We start from the raw sequence: 19,486 nt of genomic DNA on the forward strand, positions 1-19,486 counted from the left end.
TTTTGTCAATAAACCTGTCAACTGTGCCTTGTGTGGAGTCGTGCATTTGGGTCCACCAGCTAGTAGCCAGTTGGTCAATCATAACAGAAAAGCGTCAAAGCAGAAACATTTATCTGCATGTAGCTATAATTAAATATGTGCTCTCCCTAATGGGGAGCATATATTATGTTCTCTGTACTCACGTACTGTATATTCCAGTTTCAACCAAAAGTCGACTTCATCTGGGAGGGGAAGACCTCCCAGAGACAAGGTTTGATGCTCCCATCAGCCGAAGAACTGTACCAGAGTAAAACTTTACTATCCCAGTGTAGTCACATGTATAGATGCTACTTAACAAACTGTGACAACTAAACATCTCAAGAGGCATGTTGAGGAGGAGGTCAATGTAAACTCAATTAAAATAGTAATATCCTATTAATTACCCAATGAGATAGACAGACAGACTGACATTTTATTTTTCCCCAAGGGGACATTTTCTTTTACTGTTAGTTTGTCACACTTTCTCTTTTGTCACATATTTTGAACAACCAGTATAACCAATATAAAGTCAAACCAAGTATGAGACTAATGCCATCCAAAGGAGAGGGATACTGAAGGAAGTCAAATAACACCATTCAATAGGAAGTTTTTCCCTATTTTTGTAATTTATTGTGTGGAGAAAGTTGACCAAGTTGTCCAATGTCAAATTACTTATGGAGTACTTTATGTGTATTTGGTCCCCAACAAGAAGAAGCTGGCTCAGTCTCTCCAGGAAGCTGAAGAGACCAGTGAGGCCACCAACTCCAAGTGTGTCTCTCTGGAGAAGACAAAGCAGGGGCTGCAGGGAGAGGTGGAGGACCTTATGAATGTCTTAAATGTCTAAAACAGTCACAGTAAAAAAAAGGAATTTTCAAAGCAGTTACAGGTTAACCTGGTGTTTTATGTGCTCCACAATTACTTTCCTTAACTTACTTCTTTCACTTTACTTGTTCTATCTACTTTACTGTTCTATTTTTACCACTCTAAGCTCTTGCAGGTGACAGCTGCTCTTGATTAGATTAAAAAGCATGAAAATGCGACAGAGTCACCTAACAAAACTCAGAATAACTTTTAAACATAGTAATAAGTAATTTGATGTTTTTTTTCAGCACATTTAACATACCCTTAATCAATTTGGTATTTTATATACATATTTTATCATCAAGGGGGAGGAGTTTAGTAGTTTAATCACAAACCTAAAGTGAACAGTAGCTTCAGGAAGTGAAAAGGCTTGTGAGACATCATACAGTACACCATGTCTCCTTTACATGGGTTTGTTGTCATATTTGTTGGTAAGTTGTCAAATATTTTTTTTTTTTTTAATGGTCTAAAACTACAGCAGGCACTACAGAAATGGAACATGACAGCAACAGGCCTGGACATTAATTATTTTAAATGAGTAAAAACTTTAAGTTATGCAAAATGCCTTTTGTGCCTTCCTGAGAAAGGTACTAGTATTTTTGCCCTCCATAAAGAACAAATCATAATATGATTTCCTTTTCTGCTTATGACATGCTTTCTGTTTTTTTTTGTAGTTCATGGCCTGGTGAAAGTACTCTTGATCCCATCTGGTGATGCTTTGACAAAGCATGTAATAAGAGTTTCAAAACCCAGTCTGACAACCAGCTGTGGACTAAATATGTTTACTACCAGCACTGGAACTCATTAGAATGACATCCTGTCTTGGTGCCCTTGAGCAGGAGTTGTTGGCAGCCACTGCATCTCAAACTGAACAACAGATCTTAAATACAAATAAGTGCCAAAGGGAAGAACCATAGGAGCATGTAGTTAAACAATACCTTTCACATGGTGTGCAACCATTTATTTCCTTCTTACAGATTTGCAGTGGATTAATACAAATTGTTCAAGACTAAATAGCAAAGACCTCCATTTTGTTCCTTCTTGACAGTCTTGCCATCAACAGGCAACAGCTGCTACTAATCCATCAAGATTATTACTGCCCTTACTGCCTATATTGTGGGTGAAAAACTCAAAACCTGGTGGTATTTCAACAAAAAAAAATCTATTAAGAACGTTTTCATTGTTTAGATACAGAATTAATTGGGTTCCCAAAAGCTTTATTCATTGCTGTGTTTCTGCAGCAGGGCTTTAACATCCGACAACACCATGCAAATCAAGCGTCTACAAGGTTTTATCACCGACATTAGATTCAATGGCACTGCTGAGTGGTTGAAATTTTCTATTTTACAACTCGGCCACAGAGTGTGGAAAGCACGTAATGTGACCTTATGTATCACACCCACCACCACATATAGCCTCTCACATATTAAACATACTGTCATACATTTCCAACTGAGATATTTGGCCTGGAAAATAAATGACCCGGTCTTTCAAACTGAGATCAAGGACTTATTTTGTTGCCTGCCATTAAATGTGACACATCCCGAATTAGACTTTGATTCAAGAGCCCCTTTTTTATAACTCAAATCAGGTTACCAAAGCAAAATGCTGAGGTCTTACACAGACTTCTTGTAGATGCAAAGGAGGTTACGACAGCAAGTCCTAAAAAACCTGAGAAAATATGTTTTCTACAAAGTATTCGATGGATGGACATCCCACAAAGCTTCACAATATATTGACATAGTTGTCAATTTAAACAGACCCCTTGGTTGTTTTCGTTTTGTTATGTAAATATCCATTCATTCCGGTTCCCCGCCACCATGAGTATGGACGCAGAGATGGCCCAGTATGGGAAAGCTGCAATTTACCTTCGCAAGCCTGAGAGGGAGAGGCTTGAGGCCCAGACTTTACCATTTGATGCTAAGAATGCCTGCTATATACCCGATGTCAAGGAGTTGTACCTCAAGGGTCTAGTTGATAAGAGAGATGGCGGGAAGTGTGATGTGAAAATCCTTTTCCCTGAGGAGGTAAGACTATAAATGTTTGTTGGCATAACCAAGTGAGTATGTATAGCAAAACTTATGTACAGTAACAACACGTTTGACTGTATGCAAAAGCCTGTCGGCCTGTCAACTGATTTCAGTTAGCTTTAATGAAACTCACTTCCTATGGCATTTAGTCATGGCGAATTAAAATGAATTCAGTCTTTACTCATGTTTCCTCATTTTTCAGATAATTAATATTTGTACATGTTTTTGACATTAGGTTAAAACTTTCAAAGAAAAGTAAGTCATGAGCATGAACCCTCCTAAGTATGACAAGATTGATGACATGTCCACGATGACCTTCCTCAATTAACCTTCTGTCCTGTATAACCTCAAAGAGCGGCATGGATGATCTACGTAAGAAAAGGACATATGTACACATGAGCCATCTTAAGGAAGCCACCCAGACCAGAAAAAATACCATTATAGAAAGTACTGTCACTTTAACAGCTAAATTTTTCTTTACCCTCTGATCACACACAGACCTACTCTGGGCTCTTCTGTGCCACGGTGAACCCCTACAAGTGGCTCCCTGTATATGACATGGGAGAGGGAAGAAGCATATGGAGGCTCCACCCCACATCTTCTCTGTCTCTGACAACGCCTATCAGTTCATGTTGACTGGTATAGATGTTCATTGATGGCTGGTTAAATACATACATGGAAGGATGTACAGTAGTGAAGAGATGGATAATGTGATTTAGTAATAATTTGAAGTGATTGATTGATATTAAGGTTAATTAATTATTGGATAGAAAAATGGATGAGGAATTAACAAATGTATCAGAAGGGAAAAAGTCAAAATACATTGTGTACATATTTTAAGTACTTCTTATGGCACTTAATCATACATTTCTGAATTGTCAGATTGGGAGAACCAGTCGGTCTTGATCACGTAAATTTGACATTTTGCTGTCAATTAGGTAAATATACAGTAGGACATATAGGATGTGTAACTGTGGCGTAATTGCATTGCCAAGCATTGTCCAAATGCTTGACAGTACCTTATGGAAAATAAAATAATCCCTTTTACCCTTTTGTAAACTAGTGGATAATCTGGTGCTGGAAAGAGTGTCAACACCAAACGTGTCATCCAGTCCTTTGCCACCATTGCTATTTCTGGAGGTGAGAAGAAAAAGGAAGCAGTACCCGGCAAAATGCAGGTATGACCTTAAATACAGCCTAAAGGAAGTATAGACAAATGCATATCAAGTATGTTCACATTGTGAATCTGAATGCATACTGTTATGTATGCAATTGATAGTGTCAATTGGATGCCTTGTGATTCCAATGCATTGCTCTACTGCACCGGTTCATGGTATTGTTACTTTTGTTCTACTGGCTAGTAAAAGCAGAGTTAAAATGGATACCCATGTCTCTACCTGCGTTCTTGCGTCACTCAGTTAAATATGCTGAAAAGCAAATTCCATGATTTGCTTCTCAGTACATTATATACGTGTGAAATGAGTTCCTGAAAGCATGTGCAAAGCGCGAAAACATTGTCGCACTGAAATGTGGAGTTAGACCGTTGAACAGTTTGTCCCGTTTTCAGCTCAGGTTTTGTATAGGCGGGGCAAAAACCCAACCTATCTACGTCACAGCGACCTATCTACGTCAGATCACAGACGGTTGTTTTCTGTTACTCAGCAAAGACAAAGTAATTAACACATAAAACACTCAGAGACTGCAAGTAGGTCTGTTCTGATATCTGCAATTGATTTAGCTAGTGTTGCTGTTGTTGCTAAATTCAATAAATTCGAGGGGGCGGAGATTCAACTCCTTCAGGCGACACGCCCCCCCAGTCTCAAGCAGAGAAGACTGCTGACAATTTCAAACCCTAATTTAACATACTTGTCTGTGTTTTTTTTTCATTTGAATTTGGATGGGTAGTTAACCAACACATTCTTCTGTGGTGTGATGAATTTAAAACTCATTTTCAATTCCGCTTTACAGCATCTTTAATTACTAGTGTATCATTATATTATATGACAAACATAATACATACAATTATGCATTTGTAACATTGATCAAACAAGCATAATAATGCCTGATGAGAGATTAATGCTTTCCTCACAATCATACCCTATTAGGGTAAATTCATCAGAATTTCATCAGAAGACCTGGAAATTGACTTGGATTAATTGCTGTATTGATCAGCTGTTGGTGTCAATATAAAATAGATTCTCCCTCTCTTTCTCTCTCTCTCTTTCTCTCTCTCTCTTTCTATCTATTTATTTTATTTAACCCTCTCAGACCTGCTGGAGAAGTCCAGAGTGAGCTTCCAGCTGCCTGATGAGAGAGGCTACCACATATTCTACCAGATGATGACAAACCACAAACCTATTGGTGAGCCACTACAGATCTTAAAGTAAATATAGTTGCAAGCAGCAATAGCGGAGTCCTCCTCAAATAAACATTCATTGCTATGTTTTACAACCGGAGGATAGACTAGAAGACTAGAAACCATTCTGTCATAATTTAAAAAAAAATGCCTCTGACTGGATCTGAACCTACGACCATTCACTTACCATCTCATCCAACTGAGCTATTGCAACACCTGGAATTTGTTATGTTCAGTAACTGCATAAATAATGTATTTAAACTCCGGTATGTAAGATGGCGCCGATGATGGCTGCCTCGGTTGTTAGGTGCGCTCTTTTTTGTCTTGTTTTGTCTGTTAATTCAGTGTTCTGCCAAGATTTCCGGGGTTCTCTAACTAGAGAAGTACTTCTAAACATCAGGACTACAACTCCTGTGGATTTATTTCCCACTTTTCTGCTTCCAGCGGCAGAATTAGTGGGAATTATAGTCAAAGCCGCCCTCGGCTTTGTCCTAGCAGCGAAGCGCCGTAGGAGAGGCAAACGAGCCGGTGCTCTGGTGCGACTCCGTCGGCGTGGGGCACGCACAGCGTTACCGGGGATATTTCTCTCCAACGTGCGTTCACTGAGCAACAAATTGTATGAACTTCAGCTACTGGTGAGGAAAAACAGAGACTTTCATTCATCTTCCGTTTTGTGCTTTACGAAGACATGGCTGAGTGAACTGATCCCAGACTAGCAGGTTTCAAACTGCTGAGAGCGGATCGTGACCCTGTGCTCTCTGGCAAAACGAAAGGCGGTGGTATTTGTTTTTACATTAACAGTGGCTGGTGTGAAGATGTGACAGTGATTCTGCAGCACTGTTCTCCTGATCTGGAATCATTTTTTATTAACTGTAGATCTTTTTACTCGCCACGAGAGTTTGCATCATTCATTCTGGTTGGCGTCTACATGTCTCCGCAGGCTAGCGTCAACAAGGCTCAACGTGTGCTCGCCAGCCAGATACTGAGTGTGGAGCATGAAAATCCGGATTCCTTGGTTATTGTGCTAAGCACAACAGAGGATGTACTTCCTTCGGCAGCTGAAGAAGTTCAACCTGCCAAAGACAATGATGGTGCACTTCTACTCAGCCATCATTGAGTCCATCCTCACCTCCTCCATCACCGTCTGGTACGCTGCTGCCACTGCCAAGGACAAGAGCAGACTGCAGCGTATCATCCGCACTGCTGCGGTGATTGGCTGCAATCTGCCTACCCTCGAGGACCTGCACACCTTGAGGACCCTGAGGCGAGCGAGGAAGATTGTGGCCGACTCCTCCCACCCTGGACACTCCCTGTTTCAGTCACTCCCCTCCGGCAGAAGGCTGCGGTCCATCAGGACCAATACCTCACGCCACAAAAACAGTTTCTTCCCTTCCGCTGTTGGCCTCTTCAACAAGGCCAAGGGACCACACTGACTCTAATGACTTCTTGCTTAAAACACACTGCTTTTTGCACTGCATTACAAAATGGTATCTTGTACATTTGTATTTTTTGTAATATTTGTATTTTTATATTATAATTTACGGCAACTTATATTTTATTTTATTGTATATTTAATTCTATTCTAATCCCACTTAGTACTGCTAGTTTATGTACCCTTAGTATAGATAGTCCACATATTTAAATTTTAGGTATATGTTTATTGTATGCACCTTCCTGCCAAAGCAAATTCCTTGTCTGTGCAAACTTTCATGGCGAATAAATCCCATTCTGATTCTGATTCTGATAAAATAATAAGTTTCTCCAATGGCAAGCATTGTCAGATTTGGTCCAAGCTCAATAGCTGTAATTCAGTCATGTTTTCACTTATCAAGGTGAAACTCTGCATGGTACTTCAGAGGGGTGTCACCTTAACGCCTATTAGGTTTGAAAAACCATCTTTCAAAATTATACTTGATTTAATGACACAAACATATTGAGGCAATGTGGACAGTTACATAAATAAATACACCCCTTTCAGCCATGTTGTATTTGAGAACATTTTCTCAAGTAAAGTTTTGAAATACATCAGTTCTACATATCTGTACAAAATTTCATGTCAATTGGATCTTTGGTTCAAGAGAAAAGGGAATTTTGAAGGTTTTCCCAAATAATCTCTGTACAGGAAAATCCATCATGGCGGACATTATGGGTCCTTGAGACTTCTTTGTTCCGCAAATGAGGCATGCACACCAAGTTTCAGAAGAATTGGAGCAATGGGGTTGCAAAGCCATCACTTTGAAAAGTGGACATTTGGGCGTGGCCTGTGGTATGTGGGCCATTCTTGGTGTGGGCGTTAGTTGTGGCAGATTGGCATGTTGTATCAATTTGCCAAATTTCAAAACTTTTTACCCATGAGTTCATGAGATGAATTACAAGAATAACTAGAGAGGGTACTATTTCTGGGGAAATTGTAGGGTGTGCTTGCTTGCATCGGTTGCAGGTGGGTCCGTCCCCTTAAGTTTTTCTCTTCTAGTGACATTTTTCAAGCATTTAGCCTACTCATATTGCGTAATTCATTAAGAACCCCCTTTGAAACAAACTACTGTAACAACGTTGTCACCGGCAGTATTTCAGATGGAATCGCGATTCAAACAGTACCATCTGCTAACTCAAAATATGCCTCCAAAAACATAAATAAGCTTGACATCTATTTAAGGAGAATTGGATAATTCAAAAGAGGTTTGCTACGAGCAAGCTAGTTGCGGTGGCTAGCCAAACTTCACTGAGTGAGGGATTGTTTGAAAGCGCCGGAAATGAGAACGTTTCTTTTGACATAAAGTTTAGGCTGTGCCACTGAAGCCAGTGACGCACCACACAAGCTTGAGTTTAAATACATTATTTAATGTTACATTACTTACTGTACATGCAAGTCTTGATTTGCTTAAATGTACATGTATGATGCTGCTTGTACACCACGGCACGATACTCGCTGTGCAACAGCACATCTATGCACGTTGTATCCATGCGTCGTTGCTAACGTGTGCTGACGTTGTAACGTAGGCTAGCGCTGATACCCTTTGTTGACACACTTTTTGACACAAAAACTTAAGTTCAGCCTAAATTGTGCAACGGAACGTAAATCCCAATAGAAGCAACACAATCGTGACCAAGACGAACATTTTGACACCGACGTTGTCGATGTAGTCCAAATATTGACTGATCCTTAGGGGTGGGAAAATAATAATAATAATAATAATAAGATATATGTGAGACAACAAAGGTTGTGCCCTTGCCGAAGGCAAAGCACACCCAACTAGAGAGGGTATAATTTCTGGGGAAAGGTGTGCTTGCTTGCATCGGTTGCAGATGGGTGATAATATCACCCATCTGCAACCGATGCATTTCCTGGTATTAGCCATAGGTTGATGTAGCTTAATGTTTTTACCAATTAGTGACAGCCTCCTCAGCTGGATGTTGACGGTGGACAACAATTGAGTTGCAGGGTTTACATTTAGCAGACACTCTTATCCAGAGCAACTTACAGTATAGGGACATTCCCTCGAGGCAAGTAGGGTAACGTGCCTTGCCCAAGAACACAACGTCATTTGACACGGCCCGGAATCGAACTGGCAACCTTCAGATCACTAGCCCGATTCCCTAACTGCTCAGCCACCTGACTCCCGCTGTATGACCAACATCTTGGAAATACTAAGGCGTTTGAGAAGCCTAAAAGGGCAAAGCAGAAGCCCACTTCTCCCTGATCCACTATGCTGGTACAGTGGACCTCAATGTCACTGGCTGGCTGGACAAGAACAAGGATCCCCTGAACATGTGATTCAGCTGTATGGAAAGTCCTCAGCCAAACTGCTGGCCACCATTTATGTTGCTCCCCCACCATGCATTACCAGGCATTACTCACACCATTTTTTTTTAAACAATTTCTCTGGTGTATTTGTTCAACAGACACATAAAAGAAGGGAGGCAAGAAGAAGGGAGGTTCCAAGCAGACTGTGTCTTCTCAGTTCAGAGTGAGTAAGCTTTTTTATAACGTTTTAAAACAACTAAATAACTTCATGAAATTATTGTTTTCAAGAAATAATTTGCAAAAACCTTACAGGAGAATTTCGGGCAAGCTGATGACCAACTTGAGAAGCACCCACCCTAATTTTGTGCGTTGCCTGATCCCCAATGAGTCTAAAGCTTAATTTATACTTAGGTCGCGGACACTTTTGAAATGGTCGCCGACGAAAAAAAAAAAGTCGCTCAGGCTGCTGCATTTATACTTCGGCAAACAGTCGCCTGTGCTCAAGGTTCGCGTGACGTAAACAGAATAATTTTACCGTTACATTCATTGCTATGGTTACATTGTTAACGCTTTGTAGCCAATGTTGATCAATCGGAGAAACTGACAATTTTAATTTTTCACTATGTGACGACATCAGCGCCAGTAGAAATTTCTCCTGGTAGGCGACACTTCTAAGCGACGGTTAAAAGTGTCGACCGAGACGTCATTTCTGTCGGCGACCTTTTCAAAAGTGTCTGCGACCTAAGTATAAATTGGGCCTAAGACTCCAGGTATAACATAACAGATACTTTTACTCTGAAGTGAAAAAAATACATTTGCCAATTGTAACTCTAACTTTTGAAACCAGATCTGATGGAGAACTTCCTGGTTATCCACAAGCTGAGGCGTAATGGTGTGTTGAAGGGTATTATGATCTGCAGGAAAGGTTTCCCCAGCAGAATCCTCTATGCTGATTTTAAGCAGACATACTGACACATGCATAATTATGGTACTACAGGTAGACAGAAAAATCTACAGTAAGAAATCAAGATTTCTCTTGATTCAGATACAAAGTATTGAATGCCGGTGTAATCCCCGAAGGCCAGTTCATTGACAACAAGAAGGCTTCTGAGAAGCTGCTTGGGTTAATTGATGTAAACCATGAGGAGTACAAGTTTGGACACACCAAGGTAACATACTAGATACACTCTTGATGATGTGATAAAAGCTATTTTATGGTAAATCCTCTGCAAACAGTGCATTGGCATTTATTTGATTCAAGGCCGTAATCATAATATATTGGGGGGGGGGGGGACATCCCCCCCAATATATTCAAAATGTCCTCCCCAATATTTTGATATAAAAATATAAATGTGCTATGCTACGACAGGCAACCACGCGCGCTGTCCTAAATTATCATTAAAAGAAAAAAGTGTCCCCCCCAATGTTTAATCCATGGCTATGGCCTTGATTTGATTAGATGAACAGTCTCTTTGAGAGCAAAATGTGAATCTGTTTTAGTCATCTTTTTATATTCAGTTTTGTATTCTCCCTATGCCTCAAGTGTTCTTCAAAGCTGGTCTGCTTGGTGTCCTTGAGGAGATGAGAGATGAGAAGCTTGCTAATCTGGTAACCATGATGCAGGCTCTTGCCCGTGGATACCTGATGAGAAGGGAGTTTACCAAGATGATGGAGAGAAGGTGAGACTGAGAAGATACAAGGAAAAATATGGATTCAGGTTTTTGCATTCAAACCATGTTTTTAGGGAGTGATTCAATCCTGTTTAACTATGAAGCAATTGTTAGAATAATGATGTGAACTTGTAACTTTGGAATAATTGATATATTGGACTCGATGGAATGATGATAGATTTTACATGTAGGAATGGGTTAGGGTTAGGGTAATGATTTATTTACATTGCATCATTTTGTATTGAGCGAAACAAGTTTCTGTATCGATCTCTCTTTATCAGAGTGTCTATCTACACCATCCAGTACAAAGTCCTCTCATTCATGAATGTGAAACAAAATGTAACCAGACATCAGGACCTGGTGGATAAGGTGCAGCTTAAAGTGAAGGCTTACAAGAGACAGGCTGAGGAGGCGGTGAGTCATACATTAATTAATATGAATGTAATATTACAGAATTAGACTTGATTACAAAGAAAAATAGTAATTTACCAAAACAGCCTTTTAAAAATTTCATGACCATTTTGCTAATCTTCAAACCTGCTCTCAATGTCACCCAGGAGGATCAGTCCAACTCCCTCATGTCCAAGTTCAGGAAGGTTAGCATGAGCTGGAGGAGGCTGAGGAGCGTGCCGACATTGCTGAGTCTCAGGTTAACAAGCTCAGATCCAAGAGTCCTGACTCTGGAAAGGTAAAGACCTGCTGAAAGCAATTTTAAGAAGAATACAATTTGACATTGTATTCATTTGAACATGCTTTTATCCAAAGTGACGCAGTTTGTACAAACCTTTAGTACAAATGTTACTCCTGATCTATGGCCTACGGTAGTCTTGTAAACATTGTTTCACAGCACACATTACATCACTACATAGCACAACACAGTTGAAAGTGTGTAATTAAAAGTTACAAAAATGGACACACCAAATGTACAGTATGTTCTATTGCAAACTTCCAATTATATATTTTTTCCAGCTGGGTTAAAGAAGCTGAATAGACATGACAACAACCGGTCCCAAGACAGTGCTATGTTTCTGACATTGTTTGAAAATAAATCACGTTGACAACACAATATTGGCTTTGTGGATTTGTTGTGGGAGGAAGAAACCTCAATATTGTACACAGACTGAGGTTACACAAAACATCTTTGTATGTAGAATAATATTAGATACACCCTCAGCGAGACAAGGCACATCACAACGAATGGAGTAAGACATACCACCTCCCCCCCTTTCTTATCCACTGTCATTTCTGCAATGACAAGCGGGATTATCGGACAGGTAATACACACCTTCCATATTAAGAACATCACCGCTCACCCACACCACATGATATTAAGAGTGACTCAGCACAATAAGGGTCCAACCCTGAGGTAACACCATGTTACACTGCTACACCAGTCTTGCACAAAAGAGACACATGCATCAAATTATATTGTTTAAAGGGGACGACCTTTGAAGGATTGAATTATATTGTGTCTATTCCAATATGTAATGATGGTATTCAATGACACACATCTGTGTTCTAGAAAGGGTGGTCTTGAGTCGCAGAGGTCCGATAATATCAGCTTTAATGCAGCAGTTGGAAATCAACAAGTACAGAGCTCTGGGGTTGTCTAAGTTTCCCTACCCGCAACAGAGTTTGGGCTGGTTCACGAAGTCCAACTGGCTATCTGTCCCTCCCCAGCATATATTTATACAGTGCAATTAAAACAGAAAGATGAAAAGAGGGTTGAGCTTGTTCTCTCGTGCATCAGGGAGTTGTTCTTGCAAACGCGTCCCACCTGCTCGGGTGCCATCTCCACCCGGTTTCAAGGTTGTTTCTGAAAATGAAGAGATAGAGACACAAAGAACAGCCTGCTTACCACACCCTGTGTGAAACACCATGTTTAAGCCTGAGCACACTTCTAAGTTTCACAAGACATAACTTTAATAGGCACAATATATTCTTTAATCCCTCTTTTGATCTCTGAAAACACCAGAGATCAATCAACATAGCCCGGACCTACCACCGCCTCCTCATCCTGGTCAGCCAGCCCCAGCAACGGCATTTGGAACCCCGTCTTTGGGTTCTCCACAGCCGAGACAATGATCCAGTTGCACAGGGACCTGATACACGGGATACAGCAACAAAACCATTATCAGACTTGATGAGTCTTCCCAAATTATTTTCAGAACTGAATGTTATAATAACACTCTTCATGCACTAATACCATTTATTAATACAACATTAGCACAGCCTAACTGTTTATCCCAAACAGTATGCCAGGCTCTGATAAAACTCTCAAATAAAACTTAAAACCAAATTACAACTAGAGAGGGTACAATTTCTGGGGAAATTGTAGGGTGTGCTTGCTTGCGTCGGTTGCACAGGGGTCCGTTTTTGAATGACATTTTTAAAACTGATATTTCTGTATATTTTATATAAAAATGCATACTTATTATTTATAAAGATTACATAGATTTAAAAGCATTTTTTTTTGCTGCTCATTTACAACTGAAAATACGAGTGAAGTGTAGAATTAAATAGATGTCTTCTCATTTCACCTGCAAGAGGCAGCCTCATCGTTGAATCAAAACGAATACATTTGGCAGACCGGTGTAAAAATTGACCTAATCTCTATGACTTAAACGTCCTTTTAAGTTTTCCCTTCTCGTGATATTTTCAGGCATTTAGCCTACTCATATTGCATTCATTCATTAATAAAGAACCCCCTTTGAAGATTATTCTACGACGTTACCGGCAGTAGAAGATGGAATCGCGATTCAAACATTACCATCTGCTAACTGAAAAATGCCCCCAAAAACGTAAATAAGCTTGACATTTATTTAGTGGAAAATCGCTCATTCATAAAAAGCTCACTGGTAGCGATCATTGTCAGTAACAACGCAAAATGCGATATAGCCCTGTGTGTAGAAGCTGCCCCGGTAAATTCTACTACAGTACAGTACTAGACTACTGCTGTGTTGGTCTTGGTAGCGATTGCGTTGGTTGAATTCGATTTAACGTTCCGTTGTACGGTTTAGGCTGAAATTAATTATTTTCATGAACAGATTGACAAAGTTTAGGCTGTGGCAATGAAGTTCAGGTTAGTAGTCAGATAGTTTCACCTATTGAAAGACTTTTGATTTAAGTAAGGGGAGTGCCGAACATGTTCTGTCGCCGTTTGACTTCCTAAACAGCTGTGTAGATGTTTTTGTAGTGTGTCTCACGTAGGCTACAGACTACAGCGTTGCAGTGAGCAACACTGGTTTGAAACCACAGGTAATGATAATTTCACCAACACATCGTTTACTTGTAATGTAATGTCATAGTAAATCCTACAAAGAAGACAAATGTATTTGTGAGGAATGTTTATTTTAACGATTGAAAACAGATGCATCATAGACCACTGTGGTATGTGTTGCCCGGGCAACAGAGGCTAATGTCATGCTAATGCTTCAGTGAAATAGTAGACTACCGTTTCCGAAAGTAGATGTGGGCCTACTTCCTTAATAATATCAGCTAATATTGTACATTACATTTCATAATTGTGTTTCACATCACAAAGTAAAATGAGTAAATAGTTATCACCCTGGCCTCTTTGCTTGTGGCGTTTCTGCAGCTGCCTTGCAGTAAAGCTATAGTTAGCCTAGCTATCCCCCAAGTTAACAGATGCAAAACGAATGTTCTGCTACAGGTAGTCACGCGTGTTTTCGTGACGTTAGTGACGTAGTGACGTTAGTAACGTAAGTGACTGTGGCTAGCAAATTAGCCACCGTTAGCTTCACTTTTCACCACTAAAACGCAATTTCTACTTAAACCATGCAACGGAACGTATATAAAAATACAACCAATGCAATCGCTAACAAGACGAACCTTTTGACACCGCCGTTGTGTATGTAGTCCAAATATTGACTGATCCTTAGGGGGGCGAAAATAAATAATAATAAAAATAAATAAATATATATGTGAGAGAACAAAGGTTGTGCCCTTGCCGAAGGCAAAGCACACCCAATAATATATATGTGAGAGAACAAAGGTTGTGCCCTTGCCGAAGGCAAAGCACACCCAATTAAACTCCAATTAAAAATACATTTAGTTTTTTCTCTTGCTCATTTTTAACCAAATTACATCTAATACCTCTGGGATCACCTTTGTAAGATCTCAAGTAACGGGACTCTTTTAGCCCCCACCTTTCTCTGTCTCTCCTCGGGATTTCTGTAACTTCTTGGTCAAAGAAAAAAAACACACCACACACAGTTCAGGGACTCTAACCCTTTTAGGACATTAGAGGACACTTAACCTCAGGGACTCTAACCCTTTTTAGGACTTTAGAGGACACTTAACCTCAGGGACTCTAACCCTTTACACAAAACAAGTTCAGGGACTCTAACCCTTGGAGTGGATTTTACCCTCTCCTTTTTTATAAACACAAAACACATAGGCCTACAGGGACTCTCACCCTTTTTGAAGAGGACTCTAACCTCTCCATGACAAAGACAAAACACGTATAGGGACTCTCACCCATTTGAAGAGGACTCTAACCTCTCCTTGACAAAGACAAACGTGTAGGGACTCTCACCCGTTTGAAGAGGACTCTAACCTCTCCTTGACAAAGACAAGCCACGTGTTAGGACTCTCACCCTTTTGAAGAGGACTCTAACCTCTCCTTGACAAAGACAAAACACGTATAGGGACTCTCACCTATTTGAAGAGGACTCTAACCTCTCCTTGACAAAGACAAAACACGTGTAGGGACTCTCACCCATTTGAAGAGGACTCTAACCTCCCCTTGACAAAGACAAACGTGTAGGGACTTCCACCCTTTTGGAGAGGACTCTAACCTCCCCTTGACAAAGACAAACGTGTAGGGACTCTCACCCTTTTGAAGAGGACTCTAACCTCCCCTTGACAAAGACAAACGTGTAGGGACTTCCACCCTTTTGGAGAGGACTCTAACCTCCCCTTGACAAAGACAAAACACAAAAACGGTTGATTTCCCACCACTGTTGGTTTGATTAGGTACGATGAAACATAGTAATCGTCTATATTTGGTTCTCAGTTCCGAATAGCAGTACTTTGAATTAACAGGTGTCTGCTTACCTTTTTTTATGTTGAGGCGCCTCTGACGATTACGTCTGCCTCCTCGTACTGGTGTATGGGGCTCTCTCCCGATCTGTTGGTCGTGCCGGAACCCTCTGGACTCCCTTTTTTCAGCGTCGGGGTCACCATTTGAAGGATTTAATTATTTTGTGTCTATTCCAATATGTAATGATGGTATTCAATGACACAAATCTGTGTTCTAGAAAGAGTGGTCTGGAGTCGCAGAGGTCCGATAATATCAGCTTTAATGCAGCAGTTGGAAATCAACAAGTACAGAGCTCTGGGGTTGTCTAAGTTTCCCTACCCGCAACAGAGTTTGGGCTGGTTCACGAAGTCCAACTGGCTATCTGTCCCTCCCCAGCATATATTTATACAGTGCAATTAAAACAGAAAGATGAAAAGAGGGTTGAGCTTGTTCTCTCGTGCATCAGGGAGTTGTTCTTGCCTACGCGTCCCACCTGCTCGGGTGCCATCTCCACCCGGTTTCAAGGTTGTTTCTGAAAATGAAGAGATAGAGACACAAAGAACAGCCTGCTTCCCACACCCTGTGTGAGAGACCATGTTTAAACCTGAGCACACTTCTAAGTTTCATAAGACATAACTTTAATAAGCACAATATATTCTTTACCATGACCATGTGATTATCTCATACTAATTCTCATCTACATCTGCAGCTCACTGTACATGTTATTATAGTATTATAGTTACTACAGTATTATGTAGTTTTATTTAACTGTAATAACTGACATACTGTAGAGGCGCGTGGAACACAAAACTGTATTCGAGGAGCTTGGAATCCAGCCGGCATGAACAAACTGTTGAATAACCTCTTAACCTAAACTGTCTGGGAGTCAGTTTGCTGATAGGGATTCCCCTGACAAATTATTTATGGCTCATCGTGTGTGTGTTTGTGGACGTGTGGGATTGTGTCTATGTCTGTTTGTGTGTGTGTGTGTATGTGCACTGTAGTTATAGAATTTGAAGGATAGCGGGTCTATGAAGATGAATGCAACACAACTTTTCCACAAGTGTTGCTTCAGTTAGTGGTAGTCCCAAAGACCTATTAAATGTATTTACATGTATCATATATGTATATATGAACATATTAATGTTTCTCTTATTCCTATTATTCTTACCATCAACTAAAAACATCTCTCTTCAGAAGTCAAGGTTATTATTGACTTTGAAAATCATATAAGGCATCTCTGACATGATACGTCTCATGTGGCACTGCTGAATGAGTATATTTCTTGTTGTCCTGTCAAGCTGTTTTCCAACATGGTGATGTCAAGGTGGTGGGCAATAAAGCAATGTGACCATGTATGTCCTTTCCACCACAACATATCCCAAACATGGGACATTGATACCATGCTGGCAAGTGGCCAGTCAGATAAATAGCCCTGAACGTCTGCCAAGCCAAAACCTTCTCTGGCCTTCCATAGGAGGCATATCAAAGCCATTTATTGGCCTGACATTGCATTTGACACCTCAGTGTCCAAAGTAATTGCTTATGTGTCGTTTTACGTTTACTGGGGTTTAAAATAAGATCTTTCACATACCATTGGACAATGTTGCATGGTCATGCAAGAATCATGCAAAACTGCTCAATTAATCACCCCACTGCAATAATACATTTTGAGTTGGTTAGCCCTTACTTGAATCACTTTTTGTTAAGTGGTTGTAATCGTTTGACCATTTTTACAACCTTTCCATGTCAAATATGTGCTAGTTGTAATCAAGCCAGACATGCAGCACAGATGGTTGGTCTCAGCCTCAGTTAATGTCATCAAAGCTTTGGGAGGAAGTTCATTCATTTCCAACCAGAGAAACCTGGAATACAGGCATGACATCTTTACATGTTGTCTCCTTATAACTGGATTTATAGTAAGCCTACTGTAAATGTCTATGGCTTGCTAAATCAGTAGATCATGTCATTTGATCATTTATTATCCAAAAGAAATAGGTGTTAGATTTCAATAGACTGGAGAAGATTAATGAAAGTTAACCAGACTGGACACATTTCAAAGTCATTATTATAAAATCCATACAGTTCACTCATGTATGTGGGGAACCAGAAATGTTATCTCTATACTCTTCACGCTGGATTTGAAATAATACACCCATTGTTCCCTGTCAAATAAAAACACGTTTTTTCCTTTTCTGGAGAACCTATAAAAAGTATTTCTATGATATAGAATGAAACAGGACACAAATTAAGCAAATTGGTCAAAAGGTGTGCAAACTGCATGCTGTAAAACAAAAAAATTAAATTATAAATATGGATCGCCAATGATCCAGCTGGATCTAGTACTGTACTCATTACAACCTTTAATGTTTACTGTCCTTAAGAGAAATCCAGCTAAGGCGTTTGTATACAATATTGTATAACGTATATGAGTAAACCCATAACAAAAACAAATTCAACTCCAAGAAAACTGAACATAATGCGTAATATATTCAGAAATGTCCTATATTATGCAATAGAGACAGAGTGAAGGAGGGAAAGCAAGGGACGGGGTAAGAGTCAAACTGTAGACTCTTGTCTCTAATCCATTTCCTTTAGGAGAGTAGTCCACAATTAGCTTCTGCTTGCTAATCACTCTCCACTAGATATAAGGAGTCCCACAGAGCAGCATCCACGGACAGACAACTTCCACCTGTGGGGTAAGATACTTGTTATTTTCACATCCTTTTTATTGAGATCAGGCACATAGATAAAACTCATAACGCATGTTACGTGATATAGGTTGGCCTTGCCCATATCCAAGAAAAATGAGTCAACTATTGTGGACAAACATGTAAGATTGAGTTTTGAATGTAAAGACAGACAATGTGATACAATACGTTTTTGTCTCATAACTGAAATACTATTTTGGGATGACAAACGTTTGTTTACTATAAGATATTGGATGTTGAAAACTATGTTTTTGTTCTTGAACAACATTTAACATTTACAGTGAATCATGTTTGTTGTGTAGCAGGGATTTTACATTTTACATTTACATTTTTAGTCATTTAGCAGACGCTCTTATCCAGAGCGACTTACAGTAAGTACAGGGACATACCCCCCGAGGCAAGTAGGGTGAAGTGCCTTGCCCAAGGACACAGCGTCATTTTTGCATGGCCGGGAATCGAACTGGCAACCTTCTGATTACTAGCCCGCTTCCCTAACCGCTCAGCCACCTGACTCCCCAATGCACTGATTCATTTTCCATTAATGGGTATTGGCCACACAAAAAATAATGTTTATATCTGCTGACTACTTTAAAATGGCCGATTACTTGCGACCAATTGTGATGTTTGAAAAGGCACCATCATATTTCTACAATAGGCTATGTTTTTTTTTTTCATTCACGTGTCAGTGTCCATCAAATGTGTATACCATATCAAATTTGTGGTCATTTGTCCTATGTCTGAATGGGGTATACATTTTAGGCCTCATCAGAAGGACAATGTTTATAAAATGTTCTGACTTTGTAGAAATGTAAAGTCAAAATATCGGCATCGGTCAATTTTGTTATCTGAATATCGGCTTACAGTGTTGGCCAATCATTTATATGATGACATCATGTATATCCTTACTATGATGGGAGGTATAGCAATGACATGTATTGTATATGTTGTTCTGGTTGTTTTATTTCTGGATAAATTACTAAAAAAACTCAAAACAAACATATTTTACAGCACCAACTAAGAGTCAATTTCATCTGGGAGGGGAAAAACAGGT

General features: G+C 39.9%; 1 pseudogene; it reads left to right on the forward strand.

The window, feature by feature from the left end:
• The first annotated feature begins 2,520 nt into the window (after nucleotides 1-2,520).
• Nucleotides 2,521-11,736, forward strand: LOC136944788 (uncharacterized; annotated as a pseudogene).
• The last annotated feature ends 7,750 nt before the right edge of the window (nucleotides 11,737-19,486 follow it).

Source organism: Osmerus mordax, chromosome 6 (assembly GCF_038355195.1).
Source record: "Osmerus mordax isolate fOsmMor3 chromosome 6, fOsmMor3.pri, whole genome shotgun sequence".
Lineage (NCBI taxonomy): Eukaryota > Metazoa > Chordata > Actinopteri > Osmeriformes > Osmeridae > Osmerus > Osmerus mordax.